Here is a 23492-nt window from a genome sequence, read left to right as displayed (position 1 = left end):
CACAGTGGCTCACACCTGTAATCCCAGCTGCTCAGGACACTGAGTCAGGAGAATCACCTGAACCCAGTAGGTGGAGGTTGCAGTGAGCTGAGATTGAGCCGCAGCACTCCAGCCTGGGTGACAGAGTGAGACCCAGTCTCAAAAAAAAAAAAAAAAAAAAAAGTGAATGAGAGAGGGAACATGGGCTCGGTCGAGCAAGAAACAGTGAAAACAGTTAGACTCACTTTGCACAGTCCCACCAAAGAGCGGTGGCATCTTGCTGTGTAATCCAGTGAAGTGGCTGTTTTGGACCGGATAAGACCCCGGCTTGAAACCTTCCACCAGCAAAGTGGAGGATGGCATTGTTGTCCATCATAAAAATCAATGGTTCTTTTGCTAAGTGGCCAATATTTATTTGGCTTTAGCATTGTTTAATTCAATGCATCAATTAAAGATAGTGTAATGTCTGCTCTGGTCTTCAGCCTCAGCTTCTGTGTGTCGTTACCTCATCTGTTTGAGATCACTCACGTCCTTACGTCTCTGCTCCTTTGTCCCCTTGCATAACTCAAGGACAGGAGTAATTGACGTGAAACTTTTAAAAATTAATTTCGCTGTATATGTCACTGAGGGAGAGTGCAAGTCCTCCCAGCCATTTATAACGTCACGGTGATTGGTCCTGACAAAACAATACCTTAAAAACTCACCAAAGTAAATTATGGCCCAAGCAAATGGCTGCTCCGCGGCAGGGCCGGAGGCTTGGAGGAGAGCCAGGCAAAAACAAAGTAATGTGCTTTTGATATTAATAACAGAGATGATATTGATCTCCAAGCTAGTGTCACTTCTCCACTCTGGCGAGGAGATTGCTCCCGGCATTTAGTCCACTGAAAGCCACTTTCCATTCAGGCCATTTAATTTTGTGAGTCTTTAATTATGTGAAATGGAGTCCAGTTAAAGGGCCAGGTCCCAGTTTTGCCAAGCGGAGACGTGGGCTGTGATTCAGGAAGCTGTCAGAAATGAATATAACTCAATTCTTAGATCTGCAAATGCAGTTGTCTTTCTAAATGTTTATTTCATCCCTGCACTTCTCTGGCCTGGTGCCACTGTGCATCAGGACAGACACAGACTCTGATTACAGGATCACATTTTTCAAAGACCTGAAGTTAATGTGCCTGTTTTCTGCATAATAAAAGTCATAACTCACAGGGACCTCCAATGCCTCTCCCCTGAAAGGGGGCCTAGACAGACTGCAGGAGAGCTGAGCATTCCAGCCTGGATAGCGCGCCCTGTACCTGGCCCAGTTTTGGACATTCAGTCTCCCTGCAGAGCTGCGACAGAACACGCTGGCAGACCACAAGTCACACCACAGGCCAGCCCGTGGGGCAGATTATGTATCAGAGGTTCGTGAGACAAATTGGGAAGAAACCCACACGTCAGACCACAGTGATGTCCACGGCTCCTGATTTAGGCTTCAGAGAACGTCATCACTACAGCTCTATACCTTGGATTTATCTAAGTATCTTTCCTTGGGTCAGATCCAGTCAAAGTCTCTTTCTCCCTTTCTCTTGTGCACGTAGCTCTGTCTCTGTGTGTCCCTATGTTCCGGAAAGGCAACCTTTCATCTATGTATGTATTTGCATGCATACTAGCAAGCTCTCACACAATCCTAGAATCACTATTGGTCTCTGTTTACAATTGTTCCTCATGTTGGCTGCTGTGTCCACTTTTCCATATAAAATCTCTCCTGAGTGTGACTAAAGGCCCTCTTGTTGAAATGCATTTTCAGAGTTCAGAGTTCAGCCTGCCTGGGCTGTCCTGCTGTTGTTCTAGCGGTGTTCCATAATAGGAACTCCCTGGAGGTACACAGACTACCCCTGCCTTCTCCTGTTCTGTAGCACTCTCCTGTTGCCTGGACCCTCAAGACTTTCTTACGAAGAGGGGTCAGTATCGAATAGCATGTCTCAAAACTCAGCTCTCTGACAACTCCTCTCCAGCCAAGATTGAGACCTAAAATAATTAGAACCACAGAGACAAAATGCTGTAGCATCTCCACACTTTACTCACAGGAGGATGCACCAGAACCTTGCTCAGAGTCCCTTTCTCTTACGTTATGAATAGTTTTTAACAGTCTTCATTATTGTTTGTATAGCCTACAGAGGATTTAGAAGTAGAAAAAAGAGGTGGAGAGTGGCTTCTAGAAGTAAAAACACCCAGAGCAGCAGCTGAAAGTGGATGAAGAGAGAACCCTAAAAGCACACAGAGTAACTCAATATGAGACGTCTTCAAAAACTTCATGAAAATATGTAGTAAGAAAAAACTAGGCCAGGTGCAACAGCTCACACCTTTAATCCTAGCACTTTGGGAGGCTAAGGTGGGTGGATCGCCTGAGCCCAGGAGTTTAAGACCAGTCTGGGTAACATGGTAAAACCCCGTCTCTACAAAAAATAGAAAAATTAGCTCAACGTGGTGGCGGGAGCCTATAGTTTCAGTTACTTGGGAGGCTGAGGTGGGAGGATTACCTGAATCTGGAAGGTTGAGGCTGCAGTGAGCCGTGATTGTGCCACTACACTCTAGTCTGGGTGACAGAGTGAGACCTTATCTTAAAAAAAAAATGAAAAAGGATAAAAATGAAAAAACTATAGATGGATTTCAAAATCTTTTTGCACCAAAATAAACCCGCACTAACTTGTTATAACATGTCTGAACAGGATCTATTTTGAGGCACTAAGAAGGATAAGACATCAGTTTGAAAAGAGCCCCTATCAAAGCAACACGAATTTTGCTAAAATTGAAGCAAGAACAAACATCAAATTTATGGTGAAGCTTGAGTGGAAGAACGGTGAAATCATTAATGCTTTACAAAAAGTTTATGGAGACAATGCCTCAGAGAAATCAACAGCTTACAAATGGGGAACTGGTTTTAAGAAGGGATGAGATGATGTTGAAGATGAAACCCTCAGCTGCAGACCATCCACATCAATATGTGAGGAAAACATTAATCTTGTTCATGCCCTAATTGAAGAGGACCAGTGATTAACAGCAGAAACAATAGCCAACACCATAGACATCTTAATTAGTTCAGCTTACACAATTCTGACTAAAACATTTATGTTGAGCAAATATTCCACTTGGTGAGTGCCAAAACCATTGTACCCAGATGAGCTGCAGACAAGAGCAGAGTTTTCAATGGGAATTTTAAACAAATGGGATGAAGATCTTGAAGCACTTCTTTGAAGAATTGTAAAGGCCATGAAACATGGCTTTATCAGTACAATCCTGAAGACAAAGCACAATCAAAGCAATGGCTACCAAGAGGTGGAAGTGGTCCAGTCAAAGCAAAAGTGGACCAGTCAAGAGCAAGGTCATGGCAACATTTCTTTTTTTTTTTGTGATGCTCAAATTATTTTGCTTGTTGATTTTCTGAAGGGCCAAATAATGATAACATCTGCTTATTATGAGAGTGTTTTGAGAAAGACAGCCAAAGCTTTAGCAGAAAAACTCCTGGGAAAGCTTCACCAGAGAGTCCTTCCCCACTATAAGAACATTCCTGCTCATTCCTTTTGTCAAACAGAGGCAATTTTGCAAGAGTTTCAATGGGAAATCATTAGGCTTCCACCTTACAGTCCTGATTTGGCTTCTTCTGGCTGCTTTTAGTTTCCCAATCTTAAAAAAATCTGTAAAGGGTACCCATTTTTCTTCAGTTAATAATGTAAAAAAGACTGTATTGACATGGTCAAATTCCCAGGACCTGTAGTTCTTTAGAGATGGACTAAATGGCTGGTATCATTGCTTAAAAAAGAAACTTGACCTTGATGAAGGTTATGTTGAGAAATAAAGTTTATAGTTTTTATTTCTATCTTTTAATTTCATGTTTCCACAAACTTTTTGAAGTCTTCTCATCCAGGGAGGTTTTTCAAAGTACGTTGAAAAACATCCCTATAGGGGAATGTAAGGGAAAGGGGTTGCTTTGTGTTACAGAATAGCAGACTGAGACTGGTTATTTATGAACAACAAAATTTATTTGGCTCACAGTTCTGGAGGCTGGGAAATCCAACAGCATGGCACCAGGATCTGGCAAGGGCTTTTGTGCTGTGTCATCCCATGGCAGAAGGTGGAAGGGCCAGAGAGTTTGAAAGCAAGACAGCAAGAGGGGGCAGACTCATTTTTATAACAAAGCCACTCTCATGATAATGATCTAATCAAGTCTTATTAGGCCCCACCTCCTAACACTGTTGCATTAGAGATTAAGTTTCCAACACATGGACTTTGGGGGGCACATAGTAACTACAGAAGGGATATACACTCAAATATGTTTAGGAAATGCTGGGTTAAAGAAAGCCAGACAGGTTTCTTAGCTGCAGGAGATTTCAGTGCTCCTAATATGCTAACATGTACTGTGTATCTGTAAGGGCAGGGGAATAAAATTCAAGTTTTCTCAAATTTACTTACCCAAAAATATTTTTTATCCTCTGGTCCCCACTCAAGAGGATTTTGAGAGTTTAGTATTCAGCTGAACACAGTCAGAGAAATACTGATATACCACGACTCATGTTTGTACTGGCAACTGTAGTGGACACCATCTGTTTTTGGCAGCCATTGGCTCTCCTTGCAGAAACAGCCCTCCCCAATTTTTTTAGTACATGTGATGTAGTTGGGAGTTTATTCCTCAACTTCAGCAGTGAGCACATAACCCATGCTAAGTCACTCACAACTTTGCATCCCCTGGGCCACAATAATTGGTTTGAGGATAGGCACATGGTTTGATCACAGCCATGGAGATGCTATGGGACTTTGAAGGAAATTCTGGATAAGTGACAGTTGGACTCAAAGGCAAAGGATGTGAGGCTCAGAGCTGTGGCAACCATTTTTCCAATACCTGGAGCCCAAGAAGTCAACCTGGAAGAGAACAGGGCTGTGAGGTGAAGATAAACTGGGTCTGTCTTTTGAAAAGATCAGTTTGGGTACTGTGTGGAAATTAGTATTGGTAGAGGGATCTGGCATTGAGACCAGTTAGTCAGCAAGTAGTGGGAAGAGATGAGATTGGCTTAAATTAGAGAGGAGGCAGTAGAAATGGTGAGGGCTCTTTAGGAGGCAATAATTACTTGGGGAATGATTGGAGGGGGATGAAGAAGCAGGAGAGAAAAATGATGGCTTCCAGGTTTCTGACTTGCAAAACCAGATAGATGGTGGTGACATCTGAAAGAGGACCAGGTTTGTTTTGGGAAAATGGAGTGGGAAGGAGGTCATGAGTTCATTTTGGTTGTATTTGATTTCAAGGGTGGTTGGGAACTCTAAGTGTTGAGTAGGATTTTGACTTGAGGTCAGAGGAGAGCTTCGGGTTGTCAATATCAATTGGGGAGACCCTGTCTTAAGGAGGGTAGGGAGTAACTCATGGCAATGCCACCCAAATCCATGTCTGGGACAGGGGGATGAAACTTCAAAGGAAACTGGAAAGGAACCCTCAGAGAGGTAGAAGGGAGAGAATGTTTAAAGTAGGAAGGAATGGTCAACTCGCTGAGATGTCGAATAAGAAGAGGATTGGAAAGTGTCCTTTGGATTAAGAGATAAGAGGAACACTAGTACCTTTAGCCAGAGCTGTTTGTGTAGAATAAAGGGCAGAAGCCAGATTATTGGGTGGAGGAAGGAGCAAGGAGGAGAGGAAGCAATCAGAGCAATAATAATAATAGCAAACAATGGCAAATAGGAAATGAACACTTACTATGGGCAGGCCCTGTTCTAAGTGCTCTATGTATATTAACTCCTTTAACCCTCACAATGATTCTTTGAGGGAGGTACATGTGTTTCCATTTTATAGACAAGAGGAAACAGAGGCTCAGAGAGGTTAGGTGATTTGCCTGATGTCACACAGCTGGTGAGAAATGGAACTGGAATTCAAAAGCAGACAGTCTGGCTCCAGGGCCCATAGTCCCAGCCAATAACTTATACCAAGGGATTACATAGTGACAACTCTTTCAGGCAGTTTGGCAGTGAAGGAGAGGAGAAGAGAGAAGAGGGGGAGAGGATAGGAGAGGAGAGAGACCTATAACTAGAGACCTGTAGCCAAGAAGGGTTTATCCTAAGATGGGAGAGACATAAATGTTTAAATGTCAACAAGAAAGATCCTTTTAAGATGAAGTGGATGGATACAGAGGAGAGAGAAGAAATAATGAATAATATGGGGTGGGAGACAATGGGGTTCAAAACACAGGAGGAGCATGGAGGAAGGACCCCTCTTCTCATGCAGCAGTGGGAGAGAGAATGGGTACTGATGTAGGTAGTTTTGTAGGAGAGTTCCTTTCTGATCAATTCCATTTTCTCTGGGAAGGGGTGAGGTCACCTGATGAGAGTGAGAGGGAAGGAGTAAAGCATATGAGGTTTGAAGAGTCTGGGAATGTTTGAAAGTCATGGAAGACAAAAGAGGAAGCTGATGAAAAAATGTTGGAGAATCACAGGAAGCCAGTGATCATGAATTTCGTAGGTTTGTGTGCAGCACGAGACAGCAAAGATTTGGGTTCATTGAAGATTGGGGTTTTGATAAACAGGTAGAGAAGAGAAAGTGGTGGGGGAGAATTTGGAGTATTTGTAGGAGTGTTAGTAAAATGATGGACCACGGAATCTATGCCAGGATAAAGGAGAAGCAGAGGAAGACAGCTGATAGGCTGAGAGAAAGATGAAGAGGTTGATGGAAGTCTTGAGGAAGCTAAAGAAGGACCATGATGCAAGCTTGTAAAGAAGTAGAGTAGGCTGGTCAGAGATTAGGATGTTTGAGTTAGTTATGCTGGGGGCTACAGTTTGGGGTCATGGCAAGGCTTGTGATGAGACAGGGAATGAGTGGCTGGGGGATGTGGGAGAGAGGATTATTGGAGATGAGACTGAGGACCTGAGAAGCCTGCGTGCTGCATGGATAGTTCCTGTGGATGTCAAATTCACCCAAGATAAAGGCACAGGGTAAAAAAGCGAAAAGCATGAAATAAAAGCTTAAAGTGAAAAAGAAGACCTCAGCCAGGTGCCAAAGGCTTCTGGGGCTGATCATGATATCAACAACAATGTCTACCATAGTGAGGCAAGGGGAAAGGATAGCAGAGCTGAATGGCATGGCCCTCAAAGATGTACTATATTCTAGGCCAAAGAGGAACAACGGAGTGTAAGATGGATACCAACCCCACCTCTGATTCTTACAGGGTAAATGAGCAGACAGCAAGATATCTGGGGGGCTGCAGAGGAGGAGGTGTCTTTGAGAAAGAGCCTGGTTCCAGTTAAGGCAGGAGATGGAGGGAACCCTTAGGGAAGGCTCTCTGGATTTCCAGCTCCAGGTAAAGTTTAGGGGTTGAGGGAGGGACTGGAGAAGCGGGACAAGGACATAACGCAACAGCATTATGAGGCTGGTGGGTGTGGAGGAAGACTAATGGCCCACAGACTCACACTCTGAGCATTGATGTGGGGTCATGGGCATGGGAGGTTGGCTTCAATGGTCTCTTGAAGATGGTTGCCTCCAGGCTCTATGGTCAGAGGACTTGGTTCACTCAGCTTGGGGCCCAGCCACAATGCCAGCCCTTGGAGCCCTTCAGGGCATTGGTTAGCTGGCACTGAGCGGTCTGCTCCATTTAGACCATTTAGACAGGGCATGAGGGTTTCAGTTCACCACACCCCCCCATGTCTCTGCTGTACACAACTAGCTCGATTTTTTGTTTTCTGCTGGATCTCATTTCTATCATCCCCATTTTTGTATTTGACCCCTGATTCAGACAATCTTGAACCTGAATTTTAGCTAGCCATTTAAGAGCCACGGGAGCCCAGGTGAAATCTCTTACTCTGTGCCTTAGTTTTCTCATCAGTGAAATGGGGGCTAAAAGAGCACCTATCTCATAGATTGTTGTGAGGATTAAATTAAATGTTGCAAATAAAGTGTTCAGCACAGTACCTGATATATAGTAAGTGCTCAATAACAAGTAATACACATTTATTGCTATGTGCCAGTTTCTCTTCTAAGACTTCTCATGTAAGTCTTAGAATGTAATTCTCTTAACAACTCGATGAGGTGAATGCTATTATGTTATTTCATTATTTCCATTTGACAGATGGGGAAACTGTTGCATAGAGAGGGGAAGTGCTTTTTTTCAAGGTGAAATAACCATTAAGTAGTGAAACTGGTCAAACCCAGGCATTTTGAAGCTCCACTTTTAACCCTCATGCCATATAGCCTCTCACTGTGATACAAATGTCACTGTTAATAACTATTATTACACAATTTTCATATAATTTTGCAAAAATTATATTGCAAAGTTTAATTAACCAAAACTTGGAACTGGTGCCCATACTAGGTTGGCAGTAGCGTGCAGACCCTGACACTTCCTGGACATGCTCAACCTGCCTTTCTCTGTCCACTGGTCTGAGCCCCTCTGCCTCCCAGATGGCTCAGGTTAGGATATCTGGCTGTCAAGGAAGCCGCTGACTGTCTGACCCAGGTTTTCTGTCCATTCAGCCGAATCTCTATCAGAGGGTACAACCCACTCTTGATGTGGCCTAGGGGAGGGGTGCTTAATTACACGAACTTAAGAGTCTGCCCTAGTTTGCCTCTTTCCTCCTCTCTTAATGTTCTTGTTTGGACGACAAAGTCACTTTCTGTCCTTTGGGGTCCCAGTGAAACTCTTCTGGCCACTCGTTGCTGTAGCCCATACCCTCTCTCCCAGATCTCTGCATAACTTTCTCAATGTGTCCACGATCCCCTGTTCCCCATGGTCCTGAGTGAGAGCTGGGGATGTCAGCTTTGGGGAAAATGAGGGGGTTTCTCAAGGATACTGGTCAGCAGGGTCTTGGGGGCCCCAGTTACTTAGAAAGAATCCCCCAGCATCAGATAAAGATTCCAGGGACCAAATGAGCACTGGGAGCCCTGGCCCAAACCCTGGCTGGCCACCCCACAGGCTTACTAGAAAGTAGCTCACTGTGCAGTGGGTGCCATGGGTGCCATGGGTGCAGCTTCATCTTGGCGGCCCTGGAGTAGCAGTTCCTCTGCCACCCAGCCTCACCAGAAGTGAGCCCCTGGAGGATGAAGCCCACAGCAGCCTTATTGCCAGTGCATCACAGAGTGGAGCACACAGTAGGGACCCCATAAATATTTGTTGAGTATCCCATCTTATCCTCTAGGATGGACAACTGAGCAGGGGATGATTAAAATAAATAAAAATACTAGCAAATACTTAAACACCATACTTACTTATACACCGTACTTACTACGAGCCAAGTATTGTTCTAAGTGTCTTCCATATATTAATTAAAAGAATCCTCATAACCACCCTGGGAAGTGGGTACTAGTGTCATCCCCATTTTACAGATGAGGAAACTGCCATCCCATGAGTTTGGGTAACTCGTCTAAGGTGATACTGCTAAGAAGTGGCAGAGTTGGGACTTGAACCCCAATATTGTGGCTTAGAGTCTAGGCTCTTAACCATAATATGTGCTTCCTGTCTGTTTCTGAATCCTGTCACCAGGTCACCAGAGATAGGTGCCCATGTCCAACAGCTTCAGCTAAAAGGGAGGTATTGGCTTTGTTCTTGGGAGGTTTGGGAGGGCCTGGCCCTAGGGTTCTGGGGGTCCAGGTGATGTCAATAGACCAACCATTCATGCAGCCTCTCTCCGTCTCTGCTCTGCTTCCGTCTGTGAGCCAGCTTGTGCCTGTTCCATGGCCATGGGGGTCAGCTCCCAGGACTGGCTGCCCCACCAGACCCACAGGTTGTGGAGAAGGGCCAGCTTGGCACAGGGAGGGGGTGTCACAACCAGAAGGGGGCAGGGATGCCAGGCAGACAAAGACAATGGATGGAGACAGCAAGCTCCTGCCCCTGCAGGGGATTTACACCTTCTAATAGCCCTCACTACAACCTAGAAGCTCCCATTTATAAATGAGGAAACTGAGGCACAGAGTAACTCGTCAAGGGTCCCACAGCTTGAAGTGACAGCAGCGGCATGCAAGCCCAGGGCTGCCCGATTCTGGGCTCTATGCTGCCTGGAGCTTCTCAGACGGAGTCTCTGGGGGTCACATTGCATGGATCACCTTGGCTTTCCCAAGACCTCCGGGCAGTTCTGTGGTTAGAGGACACAGGCTGACAGGCACTTGGAGGGAGGCCAGGCCTCACTAGGGCCAGTGGCCAGGCTGGAGGCAATCACTGGTTGGATGGTGTTCAGGGCCCTGGAGCTGGTGGAGGTGGGTTCCCTGCCCTCCCCGGGCCCTGCATGGCCCCCGGGGCTGTGAGTCTGGGGACTGGGCACCTCCCCTGGGCCTCTGGCAGGGAGCGAGCAGTGCCTGAGGCAGGAGGCAGGCAGGCATGGCGCGGTCCCTGCCCATCTGGGGAGTGCTTGGTGGCTGGCTGGAACTGAGCAGTGGACGGCGTTTGGACTCAGCAGCACGAGCCCAGCTCGGAGGCTGCGAGGCAGAGCCGTGAACGCCAACAGTCTGGAGGCAGGCTCCGGAGGGAGACAGGCTTGGGCCCATTCGCTGAGCTTGGTTCCCACGACAGCTCAGCAGACAGATGGACCTGGGAATCCTCACCGCCTGGCCAGGAGGGTGCACACATGAATGGAAATGCAGGCACCCCAGTAGGGAGGGATGGGGTGGAGGTTCCCAGGGAGGGCCAGAGGGGCGAGCCAAGGGGCAGGAGCTATGGCCTGGGCTGAGCGGTTAGATAAACCAGTTGGGTGTGCTGCGCTCCTTGGTTAGACTGATCCCTGGGCTTCGGTCCAAGTATAGCCCTGACCTTGACCTCAGGCTTTGCCTTGATTCCAGCCTCAATCTGATTCCTGAACTGGAACCCAGACTGATCCGTGACTCTGGCCTCTGCTCAACTGAGCCCTGATCTTGGTCTTAGACTGAGCAGACTGAGCCGTGACCATGACCCCAGATGGAGCCCTGATCATGCTAACTGACTTCTGGTCAAATCTATTTGCCTATGTCCTTCTCTGAAAGCAGCCCGGAGCCAACTGCCCACAATACTCGCCAGGAGGGGTGGGTAAAAGGTGAGGGCCGGGCCCAGGTGGTGCTGACAGCCTCTGGATGGCACAGGAGAGCAAGAGCAGAATCGACTAAGAGTGGTGGTGGGGTTGAGGGGTGACATAACTGACCAGGGAGAGAAGACTCGCCTGCTGGGATGGAGACCAGAGGGCAGTGTCCCCTGCCCACCTCAAGCAGGTCCAAAATTCAGGCCGAGGAGGACAGAGCCCAGGTGGGTGGGCTTATGCAGTCCCAGGAGGCAGGAGGCAGGAGGCACTTGAGAATGAAGCAGGAAAGGCTGGGCTGCCCGCTGGAGCCAGGGAGAGGACAACGCGAGTGCAGTTGTGACCAGAGCTGGGGCCTGGAGAGGAACCCTCTTCCCAGGACCAGAGTCACCTGGAGCTCAGAAATCAGCAGCACCTAAGAAAGACAGGCAGGCAGAGGCCCAGCAAGAAGGTGAACGCAGATCATTTGGGAGTGAGCCAGCCAGGAATGACTTTGGTTAGGGGCTGGTGGTAATGATGGGAGGTGTGGAGTATTAGGGAGCACTCCCTGTTCTTGGTACTTCCAAGCATGATCTGATCTAGTCCTCCTAACAGTTTAGTGAGATCTTGCAGCTGCGGCCCTGGTCTCCAACTTCTCCTGGGCACTCACTGCCCCGTACCTGCCATGACTCTTCCTTGGGGTTCCTCTGGCTGCCAGAGTGTGCTTCCCTGGCACTGGAAGTGTATGTTTAGGGGAGTAGGTGTTAGGGCCCCTAGGAACAGTCAGCAATGGACTGGGGTGGAAGCATAAAGAGCCCAGCTTCCTGTCCTTCGAAAGAGACAGCTCTGAGGTCAGTTCTACACTACGTTCTAGAACAGGGGCTGAGGAAGTTTGTTGGCAAAGGGCCAGAGAGTCAATATTTTAGGCTCGGAGGACCATATGGTGTCTGTTGTAAGCATTTAACTCTGTCATTGCGGCAGAAAAGCAGCCATAGATAATACAGACATGAGTGGGCATGGCTGTGTTCCAATAAAACTTTATTTACAAAATCAGGAGGCAGGTCTGATTTGGCCTGTGGGCTGTAGTTTGCCAACCCTTGAGATGGCCCCAGTGGGCCTGGGTCCAGCGTGGTCACCAGCTAATTCACCCGCCTTTCATTGCTCTCCTCCCCTTCCCAGTCTCACCTCTCCACTCCCTGTTGGAGCTTCCAGGATCTCTTCTTAAATAAATGACTTGATCTTGGATTCTTGTCTCTGGGTCTGCTTCTGGGGACCTCCAATCTAAGACAGATATCCCCAGTTTCACATGAAGAGGCTGAGGCAGCTGGAGGCAAAGCAGCTTGCACAAGACCCCACAAGAAGAGGAGGAGTTGCTTTCTTGAACTGCTGTGGTTTTATCCAGAGTCACCGGAACTTGCTGCCACCCTGCGAGGAGGATGTGTCTGCCTGTACAGGTTGAACAATCTCAAGACAGGTTGCTGGAATTGGTAGAACATTTAGCTCATTTGGTCACTACCAGCGCTATTAGGCACAAAGGATGAGGCAGTCCTGCCCCGCCCTCTAGAACCCAAAGTCTGGACAGGGAGTGCCAGTTAAATGTGGGGCAGAATGAGATCATTGTCTCCAAGGGGCAACCCCGTCATCCTCTCCCTTGGATCTTCTCTGGGAGAGCTGTGAGCGATCACTCTTTCTTTTCAGCTGAGTAAACTCAGGCTCAGAGAAGGGATGGACTTGCCCCAGGCCACACGGCTTATACCTGATAGAACTGAGTCTGTCCCAGGGCTCTTTGAGCACCTGGGGATGCAGAAGCCAACGGGGGTGGGAGGTGGTGGGGACTGTGGAAGGCTTCATGGCTCTCATGGGCACTCCAGCTCACTGTCTTTACTGCCACAGCCACTGCTTCTACGTTTGCTATCTCATTGGATCATGGTGCCCTTAACAATAGTGTCCTTGCTCATTGTCTAATTGAACTCCCATTTTACAGGTGGGAAAATTAAGACCCAGAGAGAGAAGGAACTTCCCAGAGAGCTATCCAGTGAGCCAAGTCAGAGTTAGGAGCAGGAGCCTCAAATTCCTGGGAAAGCAGCGTGGTCCTTGAGTTCCCCCAAAAGCCAGACGGCATCTTTGACATCTGACTCCCAAGGGCCGATCCTGGAGAGGACACCTGGCCTGGAGCCAACCTTCCTCTCCTCGCTGCCAAAGCTCTGCTCTCTGGGTCCTGGAACTGTCTGAAAATTCCTCCGTTGGTCTGCTCTCGGCAGAGCACAGATTATCGCTCTTGTGCTAATTATTTTTATGATTAAAAGATGATAAATTATTAAACAAAGTCTGAAAAATGTGCCAAGATCTGCTCTGAGGCTGGGTCTGAGAAGTTGCCCCCTTGGCGTCCACGTTAATTAATAAATGAGACTCTCCGTGGAGAGGAGCCATAGCTGGTACATCTGGCAGCCAGGCAGGAGCTGGCGGAGGCCAGATGCCAGGCAGGTGGGGAGGAAGGGACTCCCTGGGAGTGCCCGGTCTGGGATTTGGTAACAGAGTCCCCTCCCTCTCTGTTTCCAGCCTAGGACTCAGCGGAGAGCCCCATGACACCAGCCTAACATCTGGCCTCTGGAAGAGGACTAGAATTTCAAGCTGAGAAGCTTCAGCTGATACCTTAATGCTATTCCCTTCTCCAAATGCAGACTCGGGAGCACCCCAAGTGTCTAAAGGAAGGCAGGAGACCAGGATTCAAATCTCCGTCAGCCAATTTTTCCTTGGGTAACTTTTGGTTAGGTCGCTTAATGAGACTCCAAGCCTCAGTTTCCTCATCTGTAAAATGGGTAGAAATGACATCTATTTTTGCAAGGGTATTGAGAGTGTTAAATAGGATAATGTCTACCAAGAGCACTCAGCTCTCAGCAGATGGTCAAAAAATGTTAGTTGGGCTGACCTGAAGCTTGGGTTTTTTGCTGCGCTGCCATAACTAGCCGTGAAACCTTGGTCAGGCAGCTTTACCTTTCTGAGCCTCAGTTTCCTTATCTGTAAAATGGGAATGAGAACTCCCAAATCTTAGGATCAAAGGGAAAACTATATGTGAAGTGTCTAACGAAGAGTAAGTACTCAATTAATGGTGGCTATTTTATTACAATTGTTTATTACAGCGCCAATGCACTGAAGTTTCAACAAGTGGGTTTTCACCTTTGCCATGGGCGCTTCTTCCTGCATCCTTTGCTGGTTCTCCTCCCTCCCCACCTTACTCCTTGCAGCGCACTGGGCTCAGGCCTCGGTGGCTCTTTCTTCCTTGCACTCTCTCACTTCTGAGCTCATCCATCTGTATGCAGATGGCTTCCACATTTCTAATGCTAGCCTCGACCCTCTTCCCAGAATTCCAGACTCCTACAAGCAGTTGCCCATTCGAACGGTCCCCTTGGATGTTTGATATCTCAGATCTAATATGTCAAATAATGCATCCCAAATGGAATTCCTCATCTTTCCCTCTGCAAACCTGTTCCCCACCACCCCTGCAGTCTTCCCCACTTGGTTAATGACGGCTCCATCCTTCTGGTGACACCTTGGAGTCGTCCTTGATTCTGCTCTTTCTTTCACTTCAAATACCTAAACCATCAGGAAACCCGGACAGCTCCATCTTCCACCTCTGTTAGAACCTCAGCAACTGGCCATCTCCCACCACCTCCCCTGCTCCCATCCTAGCATAAGGCACCATCATATCTTACCTGGACTCTTGCAGTAGCCTACTAATTGCTGTCCCTGCTGCGGTACTTGACCCCTATAGTAATGCTCTACATAGCTGCCGGGACGATCCCTTTAAAACACAGACACTAGACCCAGTCACACCTTGCTTATAATCCTCCAAGAGGCAAAGTCTTTGCCAAGGCCACAAGGCCTTGCACTACCGGAACCTCCCACTTGCTAAGACCTCCCTCTCTTACTCTGTGCCAGCCACGCCCATCTTGGTGCTTCCCTTGAACACACTGGGAGTACACTCCCACCTTGGATCTTCATACTGGCTGTTCACTCTTCTCGTTCCTCACCTCCCTCAGACCTCTGCTCAGAGGTCATCTTTGCAGTGAGGCTTACCTTGACTCGCCCATTTAAAAGTGCACCAGGCACTCTGCATGGCGGCTTCCCTCTTCAATCATGTGTGTCCTCTTCTTACATTAACTAGAGTTTCTTGAGCCTTGCGTTTGTTGTCTGTCTTCTCCCTCCAGCATTATCCGTTTTGTGCCCTGCAGCATTCCAACAGCAACCAGCACAGCCCCTGTGTGGTGGAGGTGCCGGGCATACTGAAATGCATCTGTCGGCATCTGCCTCCCGGGACCTTAGAGCTGCATGTCTGGTGGGCAGGTAGAAGAACATGCTGGCCATTTCAATGTTAGGACAAAGAAGTAAAGAAGGCTGGATGAAGGAGGTGATGACTGAACCATATCCTGAATCAGTTGGGGTTTCCAGGAAGAGGATGAAGAGAAGGGCATTCAGGTGGAGGAGCCAGCAGGTGTGAAGACTTGGCAGCTCGGAAGCATGCTCTGAGAATGGCAGGTTGTCAATGGCAACCTGGGAAGGGGATGGGGGAGATAAGCCGGAGAGGAGGCAGGTGCCTGGGGCAGGGTGCAGAGGCAGGCCAGCTCAGACCTACCGATTCTGCCTGGTCCTCCACCCTCTGCATAAGCAGATGGGGCACATACCCACTCTCGTGATTTCCCAAAGGAGACATAGTAGTTTAATTGCCAGAAACAGGATATTAGCAAAATAACCATATTTCACTGTGTTTGGGCTGCACAACTATTTTCTACACCACTCAGAAACACTGCCGGCTAATGCGTGCCGTGGCATGAAGACCCATGTGAAAGTGTGTGCATCTTTCCAGTGGCAGCTTATATGGTAATAGGTAGTATTGCCTAGCACTGTAAAAGGACTTCAGATGTATTATCTCACTGAATTCTTGCACCAACAATGGGTACCTATGAGACAAATAAATTAGTTTCCCATTTTACAGATGTTACAACCAGTGCACAGAGAGATTAACTAACTTGCCATCCAGCGGGCACATGGTGGAGCCCAGGGTGGAACCCAGGCAGTCTCTAAAGCATTGCCTTCCAACATGCAATGGAGTGTGAAATGTGGAAGCCATGGGGAAGCGCAGGAAATCGGCCATGTAAGATAGGAAGCAACGGTTCGATTTATTCAGTGGTGACACCCACCACAGCTGCGTTCCAGTAATCTGCACCCCTCATCCCAACATCCTCGCCGTGCTCTGCCTGTGTCGGGCAACTCGTCTTCTTGACCGGAGGTGATCTCCCACAGTGAGGCAGCCCTACCCTTTTGTTTCAGCTCTTGGAAAACCCAAACCTCAAGACCATACACTCCTTGTGACCAAGCGAGCGTCTTGGCAACTTCCCGGTTTTTCCAAAGAAACCTAACTCCTGCTGGGGCCCCCCCAAGTCACCCCTCATGGCCCTTACTTCTAGTGCTATGGAAATGGCTGAAACCAATGGGTTAACTTGCTTTCCCTATTAAATATTTACATAAACACGCTCGGGAAGGTGTGTGTAAGTTATCAATAATGCAAGGCCAGCCTAGGCTCGGTGAGAGCTAAGAGACCCAAATTGTATCATCATAATCCATTATTCACATATAATGCGTCTATTCTCCTCCATTAGCGCAGGCAGGAAATGCCCCTGAGTGCCGGGCAGGGCTTTGGAAAGCGCAATAAATGGCGGATAGACACATGGCGGGAGGGCGGCAGCTGTAGTTAAACAAGTGTAAATTAGCGCCCAGCCTTGCTCCCTGCCTGCAGCCAGAGCGACGGGCACAGGCCTAGCAGGGAGGGGGTTACAGGATGTGGGGAGCTCGCTATCAATCTAGACAGCCCGCATGGCCTCCCTGGAAACCCTTCCGGAGGAGCCCTCCTGCTGGCCACGTGGGAGACCAGGCCTCAGAGAGCACAGGCTTCCGCTCTGCAGACCTTGGCTGGAATCTCCCTTGCACCTCTGAGTGGTGGCCTGGGGCGAGAGGGTGGAGGGGGCTGCTACGCAAGCTGCCCCCACACTGAGCTTCAGGCCCCATCTGTAATACAGTCATGAGAATCGCCGTCTTACAAGGTTGCTGCGTGAAGGAAATAAAATGAGAAAGGAGAAGTTCCCAGCATAGGGCACACGGGAGGCCCTTAGAGAATGAAAGAACACTCCTCTCCCTCCTCCTCCTAGGCAGTTTCAGACTTAGGAATAAAACGTGAGAAGCTTTGCACCGCACTCAAATGCACGTGGTGCAAAGGCAATGCGAGGTAAAGACAGAAGTGGCTTTACGTTGTCCCCTCTTCAGCTTTGCTGTCCCTGCAGGTGGCTCCTCCCCTCTGGACCCCACCGGAGTGCCGGGTGCTGTGGTCCGTCTCCTGTGCTCAGCAGGCACATTCACCATCGCCACCCCATCCCCAGGACATCTTCAGCCCTTGGTCCGTCCGCACCCTCTTCTCCGCACTACCGTATTCCCCTGGGAGGCAGGTCCTGCACAGAGACAATTGCATCTACTGTTGAAACGACCCCAGACCAAACAAAAGTTTTGCATTACCCGTGAACTGGAAGGTGGACTTTTGGTATAAAGAGCACCAGATCGGGAGCTGGGAGAGCTGAGTTCTTATCTCTGTCACCACTGATGCCCTGTGGTTTGTGTCTCGTGGCCTCCGGACCTCAGTCTGCCTACCTGTAGAGTAAGGGAATTAATCAGATGAGGTGATGATCATGCATGACTTAGTGAATGTGAAGTGCTAGGTGTGTCTGAGGACCCTTCCTGGGTCCAGAACCCTGATGATCAGAGGCATCATGAAATTCTAGAATCAATATTCTGGTTCAAGTCATTGCTGTGTCTTGTCTCCACAGCTACAGCTGGATTTTTTCTAGCACCGAAGCCGTGTTGTGGTACAGAGACCTGGGGCCCTGGTGTCAGGCGGATGGGCATGAGCTTGATTTGCCTTTTACAGAGGAGTCACATTAGCAGCTCCTCCTTACCCTTACCATCCCACTGTAAGAGGTCATGAGCCCAATGCCTAAGGTGTGGCAGTGATGGCTGTTCAGTGGAGGCCACAAAATAAAATGTGAATTTGGAAAGGCAGGGAGCAGGTGACCAGGTTTTGTACTTTTCAGACAATGGTATGGGCAGTTTGTCCGGGTCAGACTAGTTCTTGGCTCTGATGCCACCTCCTCAGAGAGGCCCTCCCTGCCCTAAGAGCTGCCCCCACTACTCTCTTTCCCCCATCCATTTTCTTTTTCTTCCCATCACTACCTGACATTTTATTGTATACCTAGTAGTTTCCTTGCTCATTGTGTGTTTCCTCGACTGGAATGTTGGCTCCATAAGGACAGGTATCTTGCCCGTCTTGTTCTCTGCTGTTCCCCTGGGGCCTGGCCCCTAGTAGAAATTCGATACATACTGAATGAATGAATGATTGTAGGTTCAAATTTAGCACACATATATTGAGCACCTACTCTAGGCCCATCACTGTGCAGGTGCTTTTACATATGTTACACATTTCATTGGCTTTACAATGACATCTATTCATATATATTAAGACCAGTGGGCACTAACATTAAATTTCAATTGAGTGAGCCTGGTAGGAATGCTTCACATCTCCTCCCCTGCTTCATGTGTGCCAGGGGGCTAATCATGATTGAAAGGGTGAAGCAGCTGAATGATGTGTCCTGATATCCTGATGCCTTCTCCCAGGCTTTCCTTTTTTTTTTTGAGATGGAGTCTTGCTCTGTCACCAGGCTGTCACCAGGCTGGAGTGCAATGGCGTGATCTTGGCTCATCGTAACCTCCACCTCCCGGGTTCAAGCAATTCTCCTGCCTCAGCCTCCTGAGTAGCTGGGATTACAGTCATGCGGCACCACACCAGGCTAATTTTGTATTATTAGTAGAGACAGGGTTTCTCCATGTTGGTCAGACTGGTCTCGAACTCCTGACCTGCTTCGGTGATCTGCCTGCTTCGGTCTCCCAAAGTCCTGGGATTACAGGCATGAACCACTGCACCTGGCCTAGACTTTCCTTCTTGTCCTTCTTTTAGTTCAGCTCATCTGCTCTCAAACGCAAGGGTGTTTAGGTAAAAATTACTGTACTAGGCTATATAAAAAGAAAGCCAGGGAGCCAATTTCAGGGAATTGAAGAACAATTTGAACTCTATGCAACTTTTGCCTGATGTACCAATTTTGGAATCAAATGCTCATATGCTATCTAAGATTACTATAGTACCTGTGTGTCTTTGGGCAAGTTACTAACCCTCCTTGAGCCTCAACTTCCTTATCTGTATATGAAGATATTAATAGCTACCTTACAGAGTATATAAGGTCTGCATATGATCTGTATATGATAAGCAATAGGTGGGTTTGAATCCTACTTCCAGTGTTAACTAGCCATGTGACCTCAGACAAGTTTATGTAACCCTTCTGTGCCTCAGTTTCCTCATCTGTTACATGGGTGATATTAATAGGGCGTACCTTTTGATTGGACTGGACCCTGTTTGCATTCTGCTGTGAAGGAGTGCTGGGCTGGGGGTCAAAGTTGCCCTAATTATAGGTGCAGCACCTGGAGCAAGATGTTGCTTGGCTCTGCACTGCTGGCGGGTGTGGAAGTCCTTGCCCCATGGGTGAATTCCAGTGCAGTCACTGCCTGTGGGGTAGTCGTCAGCAGGTGGTAAAAGAAAAACTTTAAGAGAACACAGATGGTCACACTTGACAAAAAATGTTCTAGCAACTTCACCTACTGAAATCTCCAAATGTTCTCCAGTCCTGGCTACTTTAAACATACACTGATCCTAATCAGTCAGCATCATTATAGTCCTTCATTCACTTGACAAATAGGTATTGAGTGCTATTATGTGATAGGCACTGTCCTAGGGAGTGAGAAAACAAGTCGGGCACAGTCCTCATCCTCACGGAGCATGCAATTTGGTGGCCATAGTGATAAAAAACAAATAAGAATAATAACAAGATGGTGCCCATTTGTAAAGTATATTATAACATGCCCAGAGCCTGGGCTATGTGCTTTCATCTAGCACCTTATTTAATCCTCACAACATTCCTATGAGGTTCATCTTAATATCCGCATTTTATAAATGAGGTACCTAAAGCCCAGAGAGGTTATGAGACTTCTCCGAGGTCCCAGAATTAGCAAGTGGCAGTCGAGACACTGGAATCCAGATCCATCTGTTTCCACAGTGTTACCGTCACCTTTTCCTCCGAAGTAGCTTCCAAAAAGGGAGAGTCTCCTGGGCTACCTGGGGCCTTCCAGAGGAAGGAAGGGCCTGGTGAGGACAGGAGAAAACAGTTGATCCTGAAATCCCTGCTCAGTGCTGCAGGGTGGAGACTGTCCTGCCCCAGACTGCAGGAACCCTATATGGGGCGAGCGGTAATAAGTCCCAGCTCAGCGTGCGGGTGGAGGTGCCCGTGAGGAAGGGCCAGCCCCAGGCTTGCTTGGGCAGTGGCCCAAGCTGGTGGTGTGACATCTTTACTGTCTGATTATTTATAGAGTGCCTGGGACAGCAGGCATCCAAGGCAGCTCTGAGGTTATGGGCTTGGGGACCAGGAGAAATAAATAGCCTTCAAAAACCCCAGCCTGGTGGGGGAAGATGTGGAGCCAGGATGAGATGTCTGCCCCGCAGTCTGCTGGGGGCTATATGAAGAGAGGAAGGACTGGGATCCCTGGAGCCTGCAGGACCATGTTGATGAGCTGGGGGACAGGCCAGACATCTCTCTCCCTTGGCCACTGGGTTGGGGGAGATCTGAGAGCCTCAACCCTTTGATGGAGGCAGTGGTCTCGCTGGGGAGGGCCTGGGGCCTGGGGCCTCGGGCTCAGGCCATCATCCTAGCTCCTGAGAGTGGCAAGGAGTCTGGGAGCAGGGGCAGGAGCCCCAGGCTGTTGATTCTGCATGAGCTCACTGTTTATCAGAGTTCTATCAGAGAAGCAGAATGTGTGTGATCTGAGGGCTTTATGCTCAGGGCAAGGCCTTTCCTGATCATGGGAGCTGCTAGGCAGTGGTGTCAGCCTGTATCCACGTGTCTGCTCCAGACTTGGAGTCAGCAGGGCCAATGGTCAGCAAGAGAAGATGGACAGGAAGGAGGTGAGCAAGGACAAGGCAGAACCCAAAAGAATGGCCTGAACACAAAAGGAGGAGCATCACCAATCGAGGGCTTGCTGGGATGGCATGTGCTTCTCACTGGGACCTGGGTGGCCTCCCACTGCCTCTAAGCCTCCAACTGATGATATGGGTGATCTGCAGAAGAACTAGCCCGCTTTTCCACAAAGCTGCACACAAACCTGGCCCTGAGTTTGGAGAAGCTGAAAGAGGAGATCGATCTGGGGTTGCTACCCCAAGATCCCAAGCCAATAAGGTGAGCCAGCAGGGGGGCTGCACATGCATGAGCTGAGAATCACCCAAACCCACATAGACCTTGAGTGCAAACGAAGCTGCTGCTCCACTTCCACCTTCCAAATCTCACACAAATTTCTCGTGTGGCCACCCCTAACCCAGAACTGTGCAGGGAAGGAAATTCTAGGACATGTAGTTCCTGCTTTGCCATGTTGACACAGGACAAAGCCTCCACATTCACTGTGTGACTTGGACCAAGTCCTTGACCCTCTCTGAGCCTCAGGTTTGTCATCAGCAAAATGTGGGATGGACTCCTCAGTGGTTCCTCTTTCAATGTAAAAAACAAAAACAACAAACAAACAACAACAACACAACCCCAAACCCCAGAACTACAAAAACAAAACAAAAAAGAGGCAAAGAGACATGGATTTTCTCATCTGTCCTTTGTGTGCAAATGAACATGAGGTCTCCTCTAAATAAACCTGCAAATCCCCAGGAGGTTGAGGCCCCAGTTGGGAAGCACTTGGGATAGATCATTTGCAGATCCCTCCTCCTTCGGACAGACAGAATACAAGGCTGAACTTTAAGGGCAAGACCTGAGCTCTAGCATTGCTGCTGGATGATGACAAAGCAAGGTGCCAAGCCTCTCTGAGCCCAGCTTCTTTCCCTCTGTGATAAGAACAATTCTTTTTACCTTTCGGGGTCCATCACATAGATGTTGTCAGATGCTGAGGTAGGGCTCAGAGTACATAACAAACTTCTTAGATGGTGACTCAAGATCAGCTTTGTGGAAGCCACTATGCTGTCTGAGGACGGGAAGACAGTGAATTCCAGGTCTCCTCCTCAGTGGAGCTCTCTGGGCTAATGGTATGGAAACCGTTTAAACAAAAGACTGTGGGGCTTCCGGGGAGAGGGAGACGGATTCTGCCTGAGAAGGCTTGTAGGGGAGGGAGTATTTGAATTGGGCCTTGAGGAATGGATATAGCAGTGCTTAGCCCAAATGGAGGGAAAGGGCGGTTTAGGAAGAGGGAAGGGCTGGGCAAAGACTGCAGTTGGGTGCATGCAGCGTGTATTAGGGGACTGGCAAGGACTGTGGTGTCATGGAACAGAGAGTGTGCAGGTGGGAAGAGGAAGGGTAGGGTGGAAAAGGAGCTGAGGATTAGCTTGCAGAGTCTTGGACGAATGCTAAAGAGTTCATCCCAGTGTTAGCTGAAATAGCCACTAGTGCAAGAGGCTCAAGTGTGCAACACTAGAGTCACTCCAAACGGGGCACCACGGGTCCCCACATTTTCCAGGCCTTTGGGGTCATTCTTTCACATTGAAAAGAGGAACTCAAGCCCTTTCCACGCAGTGGAAGCCCCTAAGTATTCTCAAGGGAGGCTTCCCATCCTTTTCTCAGTCTTCACTGCAGCCGGCTGCCCAGCTCCCTCTGGATCCTGTAGCACCTGTCCTCTCTTGCTGATCTCTTCACTCCAAGCTGGACCCTGCCTGTTTCCTCTGCTCAGGGAGTCCACTGGCCCGGGGAGGTTGGGTGGAGTAGACTTTTGTCGATGGTTTACAGGACAATGGTGGGGCATTCTGTACCCTCCAGCAGACTCCCGCCGTGGGAGGAGTACTTAGATCACGGAAATCAGCAAATGCTGCACATCAAGGTCTTTCAGGCCCTTCCCTAGAGTTGGTTCTTCATCCCCCACCGGAATACCACTGATTATGCACAGTTCAAATCACACTTTTTAAGTGACGATTGTATATCCGGGCCTATATAAAAACCCCTCAGCCCAAACCCATGCTGGGGAAGTTCCTGCTGTTGGAATTATTTCATAGGACCCTACGTTTTCTGCCATATTGCTGGTATTCTCTTTCCATAAACTCCCCACACATCCATTTCTCCCACATCTTTTGGGAAACTCCACATTCTACAGACAATTCAACCGTCTCTTAGTTGTGCCGTCTCTTTCCAGACCACGTCCTGGGGTGGACATTTACATTTCACACCCTCAGGGGCTCACCAAGTTATTTTCCTTTTTCTATAGGAAGGAAGTTGCAGAGAGGAGAGCTTTAAACAGATTTGTTTTCCCTTCCGCTATGCGAGTCAGCTAAGTTGGATTCAAAAGGTGGTTCTGCAGATATTAAAAGTGATAATTGGGATGCCTGAAACAACATGGAAAACACTTGTAGGTCACATGCTCAGATC

The 23492-nt window shown here is 48.4% G+C and overlaps 1 long non-coding RNA gene across 1 annotated transcript; it reads right to left on the bottom strand.

Annotated features, from left to right (window-relative positions):
• Window positions 1-11962: 11962 nt before the first annotated feature.
• Window positions 11963-15377, bottom strand: LOC111529580. The gene is made up of 3 exons (XR_002727467.2): window positions 15019-15377; window positions 14655-14743; window positions 11963-13749 (listed from the first exon to the last, which is right to left on the bottom strand). It is a non-coding gene; the product is annotated as an uncharacterized LOC111529580 (long non-coding RNA).
• Between the last annotated feature and the right edge of the window lie 8115 nt (window positions 15378-23492).

The sequence above is a fragment of the Piliocolobus tephrosceles genome, chromosome 1 (assembly GCF_002776525.5).
Source record: "Piliocolobus tephrosceles isolate RC106 chromosome 1, ASM277652v3, whole genome shotgun sequence".
NCBI lineage: Eukaryota > Metazoa > Chordata > Mammalia > Primates > Cercopithecidae > Piliocolobus > Piliocolobus tephrosceles.
The sequence above is the reverse complement of the archived record's forward strand: the minus strand, read 5'-3'. Positions and strand labels throughout refer to the sequence as shown.